This window comes from Lutra lutra, chromosome 8 (assembly GCF_902655055.1).
Source record: "Lutra lutra chromosome 8, mLutLut1.2, whole genome shotgun sequence".
NCBI lineage: Eukaryota > Metazoa > Chordata > Mammalia > Carnivora > Mustelidae > Lutra > Lutra lutra.
In genome coordinates, this window is record NC_062285.1 from 104,851,704 (window position 1) to 104,867,699 (window position 15,996).

Sequence of the window (15,996 nt, forward strand, 5' to 3'; positions counted from 1 at the left end):
TCAATGTAAAAGAAAACTAAATAAACGTTATTAACTATAGGAATAACCTAATAATTAAAACTACTTTTAATACTTAAAGGTAACACATAAAATGAGGGTTTTCAAAGAAATGTGCTATCACTCACAGTGCTTTAGTTTCAGTGTGATGTTGAATCTATTAGGTAGACATTAAATTTCTTTTTGTCTTATAAATTCCATGACAACTTTAAGCCTTAGTGCACATAAAACATGTACAGTAGTTTTCTCAAAGACTGTTACTCTTTAGGTACCCCCAAATAATTGTGTAGCTTCTCCTACGGAACTAAAGTCATTCTTCAAGTTCTTCTCCTTCTGATTCTTCTTAATTAAAAAAAAAGATAATTAAATTTTTGCTGCTGAAGATAAGCGTGCTGGATACTTTGATAGTTTCTTAATGTGAACTATTGCAAGGCAACTTTTTCATATGATGTGATAAATTCTGTTACCAGTCATATGGCCTCTGAGAAGTTGCTCAACAGATGAGGATTAAGCATCAAGTTCTTTGAAAGTTTGCTTACTTGAACTTCTAATTACCATGAAAATAAATTCTATCTGTGATTAATTTTTATTAATAAAGAAAATTCAAGATCCATGATATTTGCTTAAAAATATGCTTTTGAAACTTAAAGGATAAATCTTGTATGTAGTTTTCAAGGTGTATGCATGCTTACTCCTGTAAGTGGCACTTAATATGCAGGACCTGAATGAAATCTAAAAGATAACCTGACTGATAGGTTTTACAAAGCCTACAACATGGTTTCACACAAAAGACGTTTAATTCAAAAAACAAAATCTGAGTTGCCATTGTACTGGAGTAGATGCTTCACTGTAGAACAGGCTTAAAAATATAAATAGGATTAGGAAGGGGAAATTTTCTGTATAGAAAACTATTAATAGTAGCGTTTATAAGTGAAATGATATGCTCACAGAAAAATATCTGTATTACTAAGTTAACCTAACCTATTTTTTAGAAGACAAAGCCAATTTTTCCAATACCGAGAGTTTAGATACAATGATGTCCAATGTAAAATATCAATTGAGAAACTACAAAAATTAGGGATCCATCCTGGAGACATAAAAGCTGAAAAGATGTATAATGAATATTTAGAAAGTGATTTAGTCTACGAAAATTGGCTGGAGACATCACTCACTTCCATTTCCAATACAGAAGTGGCTGTAAGAATATAGTATTTGGAGAAATCAAGGTAGTAAAATTATATTTTATATAATTAAATGGTTAAGTCTTGAGGCTGTGCCAAGAGATAAAAAGGCTAGAAGTGTGCTTTGGACTCCACAGTTTTGTATTTAAAATGAACAAATTAACAGTAGTAATCATTCTGTATATTACATCCCAGAGCTTATTTAAGTTTAACCTGGAAATTTGTACCCTTTGACCTACACCCAATTCTTTCTCCCCCACCCCACCTGTGGTGACAACCAATCTGTTACATTTCTAAGAGTTCAAGTTGTTCTTTAGATTCCACATATGAGCGAGATCTTACTATTTGTCTCTGACTTACTTCACTTAACGTAATACCCTCGTTTCATCCATGTTGCTGCAAATGATAAGATTTCATTCTTTTTTAATGAAATCATATATAGCACATTTTCTTCATCTATTCATTAACCAACTTGGGCTATTTTCATGTCTTGTCTGTAGTAAATAATGCTGCAATGAAAATGGAAGTGAAGGTATCTTTTCAAGTTAGTGTTTTTGTTTCCTTTGGATAAATACCTAGAAGTGGAGTTGCCGGATCATGTGTGGTTATATTTTTTTAATTTTTTTGAAGAAACTCCATACTATTTTCCATAGTGGCAAAGCCAATTTACACTGTCCCCAACAAGGCACATGAGTTTCTTTTTCTCCACATCCTAAACAACATTTGTTACTGCTTGTCTTTTTGATGACTGCTATTCTAACAGGTATGAAGTGATACTATTTTGTGGTTTTGATTTGTATTCCCTAAGGATTAGTGATGTTGAGCATTTTTTCATGGACCTATTAATCAATTTTACCAAAGAGATTAATTAATCTTTATTAATTAATCTTAATTAATTAATTAATCTTAATTAATTAATTAATCTCTTTGGTAAAATGTATAATGAGTTTTTCTGCCCATTTTTGAATTACAGTTATTATTTCCTTACTATTTTTTTAAAGATTTATTTATTTATTTGACAGAGAAATCACAAGTGGGCAGAAATAGGCAGAGAGGCAGGCAGAGAGGGAGAAGCAGGCTCCCTGCTGGGCAGAGAGCCCGATGTGGGGCTCGATCCCAGGACCCTGAGATCATGACCTGAGCCGAAGGCAGAGGCTTAACCCACTGAGCCACCCAGGCGCCCCTATTTCCTTACTATTGAATTGTATGTTTTCTTTATATATTTTGGCTATTAATCCCTTATCAGATTAGCATATGTGAGTAGCAAATATTTTCTCCCATTCTGTAGGTTGCCCATTGATTTTGTTGATAGTTTCCTTTGGTGTACAGAAGCTTTTTTGTTTGATGTAGTCTCACTTGTCTGTCTTTATTTTTATTGACTTTGCTTTTGGTTTCAAATCCAAAAACTCATTGTTAGGACCAATGTTGAGCTTAACCCCTGTGTTTTCCTGTAGGAATGTTCAATATAGTTCAGTGTTCAATAGACTGTAGTTAACAGTATTGTATTCTACATTTGAAAGTGGCTAAGAGAAAGTAGAGTTTTAAAGTTTGGGCTTTTTTTTTTTTTTTTAATCATAAAACCAGTTTGTAACTATGGGAGATGATGGCTGCTAACAAAACATATTATTATAATCATTTGGCAACATATGCATAAATCCCTATGTTGTATACCTTAATATGTGTTATATGTCAGTAAAATTAGAAAATATCTTAATAAGTTAAAAAAAATAAATAATACGGTTTCTTAGAGAAAACTAATGATATTCTTACCCATATCTTTTTCTGCGTTAGAAGATTATGATGGTAGACTATATAATACATTGCCGAATGTAAAATATGGACCAAATCCATGAAAAGTCAGTCACCGAGTAATATTTTCTGTAGGTTTTCTTTTTGTACTTTTTTCTACTCGAAGCCCTCCCTATCACTGTTCTTTCATTGTTATGATTTCTTTAAAACAAATGGAAGTCAAAATATTTTTGCCTGTGTTTAATTTGTTAACACTTCTCATGTTTTCTTCCTGGAATCAGTTAGCCAAAACCTATGATGAGTTTGACAACAAAATAGTTCCTGGGGACACCTTAGTAAACAAACTAAGAGACTTCAGGGAGCTTCTACTCTAGGAAGTATGACAGATCATCAGTGGCCTTCCACTTAAGAGCTTATAGCTATGTCTTGCTCAGGGCTAACTTCAATAAATACTGCTGGAGGAGGTTCACAAACCTTTTATCTAATCCAAAGAATCTTTTCAGCCAAGTTTTGTTATGTCCATTTAAAAACAACAACAACAACAACAACAACTGCAAGAAAACCTGGACACTGGGGCACCTGGGTGGCTCAGTTGGTTAAGCATCTGCTTCAGCTCAGGTCATGATCCCAGTGTCCTGGGAAGGAGCCCTGCAACAGGCTCCTTGCTCAGTGGGGGAGCCTGTTTCTCTCTCTCCCTTTGCCATTCCCCCTACTTGGGCACTTTCTCTCTTTCTCTGTCAAATAAATAAAATCTTAAAAAAAAAAAAACCTGGATATTCTTGTACTATTTTGTTTTAAACATTTCCTTTTCATAAGAAGGGCAAATGTTTTGAGTACAAGTCCTGTGAAGCGGACAAAATGTTTATTTCATGGCTACTGGGTAGCTTTTGCTTAATCGCTTAGCAAAATTTAGATACTGTCCAATAAAAGAGCAGAAGCACAATTGTTATAGCCAAGTCTTGAAAAGAAAGAAAAAGGCATAAGAAGAAAAATTTGTGAATGAGTTTGCGGTGGTGCTTTCCAAGCATAAGTCCTAACTTGCTTGGCACTAAATATTTTTGAACCTAGGTTTTAATTTGCTAAGTACATTCATGTATTTTGAAAGCACTCAGGTATTTTATATAGAGCTCTATGTTATTTGTTAAACAAATTTTTGAAATTTTGAAAATTATAAAATTTTTTAGACTTCATATAATACTTAAGCATACAATGCTTTAAACCTTATTTTCTGAACAAATTGTAAATGGTATTGTTATGGTATTCAATTATTGAAACCTCTTTTTAGAATGATTTGCACATTAAAAACTCTCAAAGGAAAAATTTGGAAAAAGATAAATCATTTTTATACCTCTGGCCTTTTATTATCTATCATCTACAATATATTAGAGGTTGATTTTACTTAGAATTTGCCTTATTTTAATTTTAATTTCAGTTTTTTAACATAAACATATATACTAAAACATCAGTATACTATTTTTTAAACTGAGTTATATTTGACATATAACACATTAGTTTCAGGTATACAACACAATGATTCACTATTTGAATATATTGCAAAATGATCACAAGTCTAGTTAGCATTAATAGCCATAGTTACAGAAATTTGATTTTCTTATGATGAGGATTTTTTAGATCTATTATTTTGTAAATTTCAAATATGCCATATAGTATGCCATGTAGACACCATGCTACATATTACATCCCACATTACATCCCATGACTGACTTATTTATAATTGAAAGTTTATACCTTTTGGCCTCCTTGACCTATTTCACCTATTTCCACTGCCCCTGGCAACCATCACTTTATTCTATCTATGAGCTTTTCTTTCCTTCCTTCTCTTCCTTTCTTCTTTAAGATTCCACATGTAAGTGAGATCGTATGGTATTTGTCTTTCTCTGATTTGTATCACTTAACACAATGACTTCAAGGTCCATCCATGTTGTTGCAGATGGCAAAATAGTTAATTCTTTTTTATGTCTGAATATCCCAATGTATATATACTACATCTTAACTATGTTCCTTCATCATGGACACTTAGGTTGCTTTTATATCTTGACTTTGTACATAATGCTACAGTGAACACATAGGGGAACGTGTATCTTTTTGAGTTAGTGTCTTCATTTTCTTTGGTTAAATATCCAGAAGTGGAATTACAGGATCGTAAGGTAACTCTGTTTTTAATTTTTTGAGGAAACTCTAAACTCTGTTTTCCGTACCAATTTGCATTCCTACTAACAGGGCCCAAGGGTTCTATTTTCTCCACATTTCACCAATACTTGTTATTTCTTCTCTTTTTGATGATAACCATTCTAACAGGTATGAAGTGAGGAATACTATTCTTTTTTAAGAGAAATGACTGAAAAGGAAAGACAGATTACTTGGCCTACTTAAATAGTTAAAAAATTATATCACATTATAGTACTATTAAAAATGTAAAGTAAAACTTGCTTTAATCTATGACATGAACAAAATAGTTCTGATTAGATGGGATACAGCATCAGAAAGGCTTTTTTTCCCCAAGAGGAATTTCTCCTATTTCATAAACACTGATGAGTTTTGCCTTCCCTGAGGTAAAATAAAAACGTTTGTAATTTAGGAGTACTCCTCTTTGTCATGTATTTCAAGGAATCTGAAGAAATCATAGTACTATTTTTAGCATACTCTCCATCAAGCCAGTGAATAAAGCTACGAATTAAATGAGTTTATATCTAGAAAGTACAATTATAGAGGTTTTTTTTCTTTCTCTTTTTTGCTTTTTTTTAATTGAAGTATAGTTGACACACAAAGTTACATGAGTTTTGAGTGTACAACATAGTGATTCAACAACTTTATACATTATTCTTTGTTTATAAATGTAGCTACCATCCATCACCATACAACACAATTAAAAATACTATTGATTATATTCCCTATGATGTACATTTAGTCCCAAAGATGTTTCTTTTAATAAAGAAGGGGAGGATTCAATTATTTTCAGTACTCAGAAAATCTTTAAAAAAATCTAGAAAAATACAGTAAAATATTAGTCCTCCTAACTGCTAATGACTAACTTTATTCTGGGTATTTGTGTATGTACCAAAAGAATAGGAAAGAGTTAGAATGTAAAACTGCATTTCCTCATGAAAAACAGTTCTTCCAAACAGTCAACAAATAGTTAAGAGTCCTCACCAAGTGCGAGACTCTAAGTGCTGAAAATACGACAAAACAGCCATCTCTGCCCTCAAGGGGGAGGCAGACATACCAGAAAAGTAGAATATTAGCATGTCACATGAAAAAAAGTGCTATGGAGAAATAAAAATGGGAATGGGCACATGTGCTTCTGCAGGAGTAGGGGTTGTCCTCAGGCCACCTCTTATGTGACTAGCATTGAGTGACTTAGGTGACTAGAAGAATGACTTCAAACTGAAATTAAAGTAGAATTCTGGGTGTCCTGACGCAATCATGATCCAACTATCAGAGGAATGGGTGAGAGAAAGCAGGGTCTGGGGCCCCATCTTCACTCTATCCAAGCATACATTATCTGTAGGTCATATTGATCACTCTGCCATTTCCTTTCATTTCGTTAAAATACCGATTTTAACACCTACTATGCCAGACATTGTGCTATATGCTGTAAGTCCAAAGATGACTAACACTAAACCTAATCCTAAAATTCTGGCATCTTAATAATATCGACCAGTATAATTCTTTGATGTAAATTATTTAAAGATTATACTTTCATGTTCTGATTCATTAAAGCATACATTTATGTTAAATTGTTGTCAGAAAGGGAATTTAAGGGGCACCTGGGTGGCTCAGTGGGTTAAGCCTCTGCCTTCGGCTCAGGTCATGATTCCAGGGTCCTGGGATCGAGCCCCACATCAGGCTCTCTGCTCAGCAGGGAGTCTGCTTCCTCCTCTCTCTCTCTCTCTCTCTCTCTCTCTGCCTGCCTCTCTGCCTACTTGTGATCTCTGCCTGTCAAATAAATAAATAAAATCTTTTAAAGAAAAAAAATAAATTTTAAAAAAGGGAATTTAACATTCAGTAAGGACATTCTCTCGTTCAGGTTCTGGGGAGAATGTTTCATGTACATTACTTCATAAAATCACTAAAATAATCCTTATTGTGATTCTCACTTTAAGACAAGAGGGGGAAGGTATCTAAGTTTATGGAGTAAGCAAGTGGCAAAGCTGACATTGTACCCTAAGTCTTCATTTATTTTTCATGTCAACATATGTGTACAAAAACTACCACTCCATGAAAGAAATTCATTTTGCAGCTTGATGATATCATCACAATTACATGTACAATATGGAAAAAATAAAATTTTGTGAAAATGTGTTAAAAGATAAATGAGGAACATTTATAGTATATATACACAAATATAACTCACAGAAACACATAGTATACATATACACTTCTCTAATGGTGGACTAAGAGATTGAATTTCTCCAAGCAAAATGATCAAGTTTAAGTGCTGATGCTTAGAGATTTACAACCTCAAAGCAGCTCTCCTTTCCAGAAGTTGCATACTTATTAGAGCATTAACTATTAAATTCTCCTTTTATGTACTGATGGAAGTCTCAAAAGACAAGCTGTCTGTAGCCAAAATATAAAATGCCATGTGCAGTTAGGTCAAACACTCTGATCTCCCTCCTAGTTATTACTGTCTCAAAGCTTACTTTTTATTTTGTCAGATGAAATAAAAATGTGAATTTGCTTATGCTTTATAACCAGAAAAACACCATCAAGACCACAAGTTCTTGCAATTTAACAGAAGCAAAATGACCAAAATGGCTGCTTTCACAAAACATTGGTCCAGTTCTCTGCCTTTTGCTTTGAAGGGAACACATAATTTTAATTACCTTTCATGTATAGAGGGAAGAAAGATTTTTCTTCAGCCATTTCCCTAGGGTCTGCAATACTTGGAATTGCTCAGCCAGCGGCCATGTTGTTGCATGAAAAATCATGCAAATTTCATTTCATGCCCAAAAGGTGAAAATAATTGGGTTTATTAGAAATAAAAACTTTGAGACTACACCACAGTATTATTTTTTCTTGCTTACACATAGACACACATACTTTTATGTAAATCACTCTCTCTCTATATGTGTGTGTGTGTGTGTGTGTGTGTGTGTGTGTGTGTATGAAGTCATTATGTCCTTGGCCAATAGTAGAAAACCAGAGTTTTAAGAAACTTGAGGAGAAAAGTCTGTCAATGTCTCTGGACTTAGCAACTAACCTTCAGTAGCTGGCAGCCTGAGGCAAATCAATGCACCCTCCTTAACCTCAGATTCTGTATAGCCATAATCTCCAAATTCTGTAAAATTTCTATTTCCATATCAACTCATACTCACAGAATTTATAGTTTCCAGATTTAGAAGATCTTTGTTGCTGCATTATTTTAGTAGAAGTACTGGATTTATACTAACAGAACTAGAAGATGGATGAAGGTTTTGAGTACTAGTCATATCTTATATCTAGGTATAGTGTTATCTTAAAGGTAATGGGTGCTACTTCAGAGATACCAGAAGCTTGAGCCACAGTCTTTTTCCAGTTTTGGCAATTACATATCTCAACAATATAAAATGGAACATTCAGAGTGCAACAGCTCACTGTTTGTCTAGAATCCGTGTCAAACATTCTGCTCTACTGATCAGAATTTAAAGTCATAATTTTTCTCCTTAATCACTGAAACAGTTGTTTCATGTTCCAGTGGTTCTTTGATAATATTTCTAGATTGCCCTGTGTTGTAACACTCCTGTTCTCTGTAAATAAGCATTTTCAAGAAAATGGGTAAAGAAAGACTCATGATAGGTTGAGATCAGAGCCCACTCTTTTGGCCTTTGGAAGAATCTCTAGGTATCAAGGTTAAATCTCCTACTTGGCATTTCTAGGAGATTAATGTTATTACTTCACTTAGGATTGATCAGCTTTGGGGACATTGGTTTATATTCTATATTTTCTCAAAGAACTGATTTAAATATCAGAACAGAATTCATTAATGTATAATAAAGGACATTTTGATCAACTAAAAAATTCATAATCTCTGCAAGACAAAGGGGACGTGGGGCCTGCTTTTTATGGTATATTCCCTGCTCCTCCTCCATAAGAATATGGAATGATTATCTGTCCAGAAATGTTTATCTTATGGATATAACACTCAATAACTACATTATATTTCTCTTTTTTCCCCTAACCTCTATATAAATCTTATACTCCCATTCACATTTTCATAAACTCATTGTAAAATATTCCCAAAGTGACTGCTTATTTTGTATAAATGTGCGATTGGTTTAGTGACTTTCTAGGATTAGAATTTGTCATTATTTCTTATCAGCCACTTATTCACAAAACATCCGTGTGTTCTAAATTGTTTTGCTTCATCAATTTGTCTCCTTATTCAAGTATAAAAGATAAGTTTTTTTCCCTGATCTTGTTTTTAAATTTTGAGGGGATACATAATTTCTTCCCACCTGTTAAGATTCCAACAAAAAATCCTTACATGGAAGGAAGAAAATCCAGGGACATAGATACTTCATCTTTGTATTTGCAGATAATTGTTACAAAAACTATCTCAACTAGATTTATTTTGTAGCCATATTTTCCTGATAGTTAAACCTTGTTTTTTTGGGTTTTTTTTTTTTTTTTGGTTTTTATTTGTTGTTTTTGTTTTTGTAATTTAAACCAGTATAGCTAAATTTTGGTTTTCATTATCCTCCATTATCCTCCTTTCATTATCCTCCAGATGTCTATAAATCAGTATATCTATTTTTTTCTTGAATATAGTCAGCACCAAACTGGCATTTCAATAACTAATACCTTCCTCAATATGATCCATTATGCCTTTGAGTCTTCTGCAGTCTGATGGTGTGTCATTCTAGTTTAATCTTCAAAGTGTTGAATACCACATGCAATGGGTAATTTTAATTTTTAATAAATATGTTCTCTTCAAACAGTAACCATTTATAATGTTATTAAGTACTACTGACATGCTAGGATCATCTCCAGTGTTGTCTGATTGAACTCCTTCCTCTTCCGTTCACAGAACCATCTAGACATTATCATCTTTCAACCCTGCCATCTGTTTTTGTCATGTGCATCCCAGATCATTGCAGTTCAGACCTCGAGATAGATCAGAAGCTCCTTCTTTACCATTGGGTAGGCCTCAAAGCCATTTAGCTACTATATTGAAAGCTTTCGAAGGGCAAGCCTCATCTTTTCTTTGCAGCCATTATGTTTAGCATAGTCTACAGTGCATAGTAGACATTGAATAAAATTTTTATGTAAATGGATAAATAATCAAATAAACCAGGATTAGCCCTAAACTTTGACCTCCCTTCCTAATGCTTGCTAGTTTCTTTACCACATATTTAGCATCCCATTTCTCAAACATTTAAAACCTAAAGTCTTATATTAAGCCTGGATAAACTTTCTTGGGCTCTAGACGTCAAATAGTAAAACTTCATAGGGTTTTTTTTCTGCCCTTCTTATTCATTAACACATCTTAAACCTCTGGATATATACACCTATCTTGTTCAGACTACAAACATTAATTTGTTCATTCATTTAATTAGTGTTTATTGATTTCCTACTATGTGTTGCACATCTTTAATACAAAGAGGAGCAAAAACTAGCATAACCTTGTCTTCTTGAAAATTATAGTCTAGAAAAGGAAAAAAAGGTAATTAGATGATTATAAAAAACAATTTCAACTCTGAAAAATCCTGCAAAAGAGAATAAGAAACACAATATTTTGAGAGCTCATAATAAAGACATTTTACTTTATTAGGTAAGTTAGGCATCCTAAATATGGTACACATGAGCTTCTATTGAAAGGATAAACTAGAAATTAGCAGTTGATAAGTATGGGGAAAAAAATTCCAGTAAATTCTTGAGAGAGAAAACAGACAAGGAATGGAAAAGGCCACTATGTTAAAGCATAGGAACTGCAGAAAAGTATGCTAAGAGAAAAAAATTAAAGAAGCAGAAATAATCAGATCATGTAGGGGTTTTGGGTAACATCAAGATTTGTCTAAGAGGGATGGGAGGCCACAAGGGAGAGAAGTGATCAGATTCTCATTTTTAAATGATCACCCAACTTTCAGTATTGTAAGCAAACAAAAGGGGCACGAAAGTGGAGGTGGATAGATCAGTTTGTCATCAAGAGAGTTTTCTGACTTGTACAACTAGATGGATGTGGGTGTTATTCAGCAAGATAGAAAACTCAGTGTGTGGAATGATCATGAATTTAATTTTGGTCATGAGTGTGTGTTTGGAAATAAGTCCTAGGAGAGATGTCTTATAGGAAATTGAACGTATTGACTTAGAGCTCAGAAGAAATTACTTGTGTTTGGATAGTAATTCAAGCTGTGGACATGGAAGAGAGTGTAGAATAAAAGTAGGGAAAGCCTAAATTTAAACTTCGAGGTACTCCACCACTTAATGTCTGTGTACATAAGAAGGAGCCTGCAATCAATGAAGAAAGAACTGACCCAGAAGGAGTGAAATATGGTAAATAAGTGACAGAGGACCAGGGAAAAAATATGTTCTGAGAGGGAGGGATGACATTGTGTCAAAAACTATCATGGTATCAACTAAAATCTGAAAAATGTTCATGAGATTTAGTAACATGGAACTCTTTGGGAATCTCAGTAAGAGCTGTTTCAAAGGACTCGTGAAACTAGAGGCCAGAATGATGGGTGAGGAGTTGAGTGGAAGTCACAGTGGAGATAAGTACAGACAACTCTACTCTCTCTAAGTCTTTGTGATTATGATGTTGGTGACTCCCTGGGGAAGTAAGGTAACTTAATACCTTGGGAATTCTTTTGCTATTGCTTTATTTCTTGTTCTTGTTTTATTCTATACGAGCTAGTGATAGAGTTCTAGAGTGCCTCCCTGTTGGGACAGGCCACTTTGTTAATTTCTAAACATGATGAATACTTGCTTCCTATACTGCTTAATTGTATCAGTAGATTTTTTAAAATTTAAATTCAATTAGTCAATGTATAGTACATTGTTAGTTTCAGATGTAGAGTTCAGTAATTCATCAGTTGCATATAATACCCAGTGCTAATCACATCCCGTGGCTTCCTTAATGCCCATCACCTCATTCTCCTGACTGCCTCTCTTGCAGTAACTCTCAGTTTGTTTCCTACAGTTAACTGCCCCTCGTGTTCTTTTTCCCTCTCTGATTTCTTCCTATTCAGTTTTCCTTCCCTTCCCCTATGATCCAGTGCACTGAATCTTATAGTCCATGTATGAGTGAAACCATATAATTGTTTCTCTGATTGATTATTTCACTGAACGTAATACCCTCCAGTTCCATCCATATCAATGTAAATGGTAAGATTTTATCCTTTCTGATGGCTGAGTAATATTCTTCTGTGTTTGTGTGTGTGTGTGTATCACATCTTCTTTATCCATTAGTCTATAGTCTACATCTGGCCTTTTTGTTATAGTTTGGCTATTGTGGACATTGCTGCTATAAATATTGGGGTGCAGGTACCCCCTTTGGATCACTATTTTTGTATTTTTGTGGTAAATACCTACTCGTGCAATTGCTGGATCAGAGAGTAGCTCTGTTTTTAACTTCTTGAGGAACCTCCATACTGTCTTCCAGAGTGGCTGCACCAGCTTACGTTCTTACCAACAGTTTAAGTCTTCTCATCTTTAGCAACATTTGTTGTTTCCTGGCTTATTAATTTTATTAATAGATTTATAAAATCTTCTACAAGGCCCAAAATACAACATAACTGATGACATCTGTGTCCAAATTCCTATTTCTATGACTTCCTGGGTGAGTTTCAGTGATATGTGTAAGTTTTTTCTGTAGCACTTAAGAATTGGAGTTTAATATTAGGGTACATAAGAAAGGTAATATAAGGGTGAAATATTAGGTATGAGGCAATTGTGATGTTTCAGTGAAGATGGACTTATTATTACCTTTACTCCATTTCCTTCTTCCCTTTAAGAAATGCATACTTAATGAATATTCTATACTACATAAGGCATTAGCTGATAAATAGGAAAGGTAAATGGAGATAATTATAAATATGCTACAAATGCAAAAGAAAGGCTATGTCAGAATAAACAAATATAAGATCGAAGATAATGAGATTAAGAGAATGAGCGCAAGATTCTTTTGAATACAAGACTGAGATGCAGTGATAAATAGAGAACTAGTAAGAAAACAAAATTAAGGGTACCTGGGTGGCTACATCAGTTAAGCATTGGACTCTTGGTTTTGGTGGCTCAGGTCGTGATCTTGGGGGAGATGGAGCCCAGCATTGGGCTCCCTACTCAGTGGGGAGTCTGTTTTTCCTTCTTCCTTTGTCCCTCCTCCTGCTCATGGTCTCTCTCAAATAAATAAATAAATCTTAAAAAAAATTTAACTGAGATTGTCTTAAAAACTCTGCACTGGTCTAAAAATAAAGAAATATTGGTTATTGTAATAATACAGGTAATAATTTAGGAGAGTAAATATAAACAAGAGGCATTATGTAATTGAAGTATTCTCAAGACTTAGTAAATACTGGGAACATGTCGAAGGGAAAGGCAGTCAGTTTGAAGTCAAAAGCAGCTTTACCTGAAAGATACTTTCAAATGGAGACATTTTTAATAAGTTGAAATATAATTTTTGGCTTCTTGGTCATCACGTGTTAGTAGGGCATCCAAGAATGCAGAAAAAAATACAAATCCACTGAGATCTATCTTGCAGCTATCTAAACATTTCCTCAAATGCTCTCTGGGAAGGCCCACTCAGTAACCAGCATTTTCTAACATTTCATAACATATCTCCTACATTGATAAAGACAAGTAGGAAAGTCCATTGACTGAAAATATGTCACAAATTTATTTAGTTATATTTACTTACATCAGACTGGAAAGTTAAATTTTACTTTTAGTTGTAAGTAAAATCACTTTACTTTTATTAATTTCTAGTATGTGTTCTGAGTCTGTTCTTAGACGACCTAAAGTATTTCAACTTTGTCATAAACAAATGTACACAGTACTCTCGATTTCTCATCTAAAGTACTTCTAGAGAAGGTTTAATTTTAAGGAAATAAATTTTAAATTTTATGTCTTTATCTTTTAAACATATGTTTGCTTTACTATATTGTCCTTGGGTTTTGTTTTTTTTTTGAAAAATAATTTTTAAGCATATGTATGTTGAAATAATCCACATGTGCTATAAGACCTAACAATGACCAAGAATTGACAGGTAATTTTAAACTAAGCCAAATATACTCAGTGTTTTATTTTTTAATTTTGTATTAGTTGAATAAACATTTGAGTCGAACCTTCAAGTTTGCATAATATTTGTCCAAAAAAGTTATAGATTTCTATTTAATGTAATATTATATACTTTGTTGATGTTTAAGGAATTTTATATATTTTTTCTCTAGATCTATTAGTGATTTAAAATTCATATATGCTTAGGGGCACCTGGGTGGCTCAGTGGGTTAAGCTGCTGCCTTGGGCTCAGGTCATGATCTCAGGGTCCTGGGATCGAGCCCCGCATCGGGCTCTCTGCTCAGCAGGGAGCCTGCTTCCCTCTCTCTCTCTCTGCCTGCCTCTCCATCTACTTGTGATCTCTCTGTCAAATAAATAAATAAAATCTTTAAAAAAAAATTCATATATGCTTAAAAATGCTTTATTCTCATTTTCCAGGTTGTTCATTTGAAAAATTACCTCAGATGATGGCAGTTATGATTTTTATGAAATGCAGAATTCTCCTTTCATTCTTTGCTCTGAACAAGTCTTTAAGTAATTTTTTCCAATATGTGAGTTTTTAGGTTTATTTTTGGCTTTTGCCTGTTATTTTGCTTTGCTTCATTAATAATCAAATATTTTGCAAAATTTCCATGACATAGTAAAATATGTGATTTACTTGACTCAATGACTTATACAGATAATGATTAAACTCACAGTAATTGAAGTCTAATTATTAGCCAGTGATCTAGGTAATGAACAAATGAGCCATCTGTATCACTGTTCACACACTTGCAGACATTGAAAGGGTGTAGTAATATCTTCCTATCCAAAATATTGATTGTGTGTCTAGGAGTCTCCTAAAAACTTAAATATCTTTGGGAAAATTAGGTATGTTGGGAAGGGAATTAAATTGGATATACCTTGGGAAAATCAGTTAGTCTTATTTTAGTTTTTTCATTTACAAAGTACAAATAATTTTTGTCACACAGATTATTCTCACTCTTAAGATATTTTCTGTGACTTTTTCATACCAGAACAATGATATTAATCTTCAGTTATTCTTTTGATCACCTATCAAATGCATCCCTTAATAAAATTCTGAGGATATAAGGACATTTTCAAAGAAGTTTTGAGAAAATGACTGTGGGACTCTGGCCCTGGAGAAAGAGAGATTATAGTAATGGCACCCAGGAAACTATATCTGTGGGTGGGAAGAAGAGGGAGTTTGAGATGACATTGAAGAGTTGGTGCATAACTGGGTACCAGAAATACATTGAAAAGAAATTTTTCTTTCCTGGTTTTGTTTCTGGAGTGTATTCTGTTAATATGACCTTCCACAGCAGATGTTTTCATATGCTTTAGCCACTGAGCAGTTTAATGAGTTAGGCCTACTTTAATAGCAACAAATTATAGAGTAATTCGTTTTCTTTTATTGATGTTCATATTGTATATATGTTTCCACTATAATGTCCTCATTTGCATAAGTTTAAATAGGCATATGAATTATGGCTCTAAGGCTGATGCACAACCGTTTATGGGTCCCTACACCTGACATTGGCTTAACAACACATACGGCTCAAATGCTCTATTAGAAACATTTCTTATTTTTTTCTTATAAAACCTCTGAATGTAACTCTGAGTCAAGAATGCTATTTTGTTTTCTATCTCCTCATGTATTAATTAATACAAATGATTATCTACTTTTGTGAAATATGTATGCAGTCTATAGCTTGATAATCCATTGTCCCTCTCCTCAATTATATGCAATCTAATATAAAAAATAAAACATGGACAGATATTTATAATACAAAAGTCAAAGTTATAACCACTGCATGAATAATACAGAATGTTTTGGGGGTTCCAGTTAGGA

The 15,996-nt window shown here is 33.6% G+C and overlaps 1 protein-coding gene and 1 long non-coding RNA gene across 3 annotated transcripts in view; one reads left to right on the forward strand and one right to left on the reverse strand.

Moving 5' to 3' along the window:
- SYT1 (synaptotagmin 1) overlaps window positions 1-15,996 on the forward strand; it is a 550,018-nt gene that overhangs the window by 47,233 nt on the left and 486,789 nt on the right. The gene's annotated exons all lie outside the window — the stretch shown is intronic.
- The window catches only part of LOC125107614 (uncharacterized), a 49,207-nt gene that overhangs the window by 32,761 nt on the left and 450 nt on the right, over window positions 1-15,996 (reverse strand). The gene's annotated exons all lie outside the window — the stretch shown is intronic.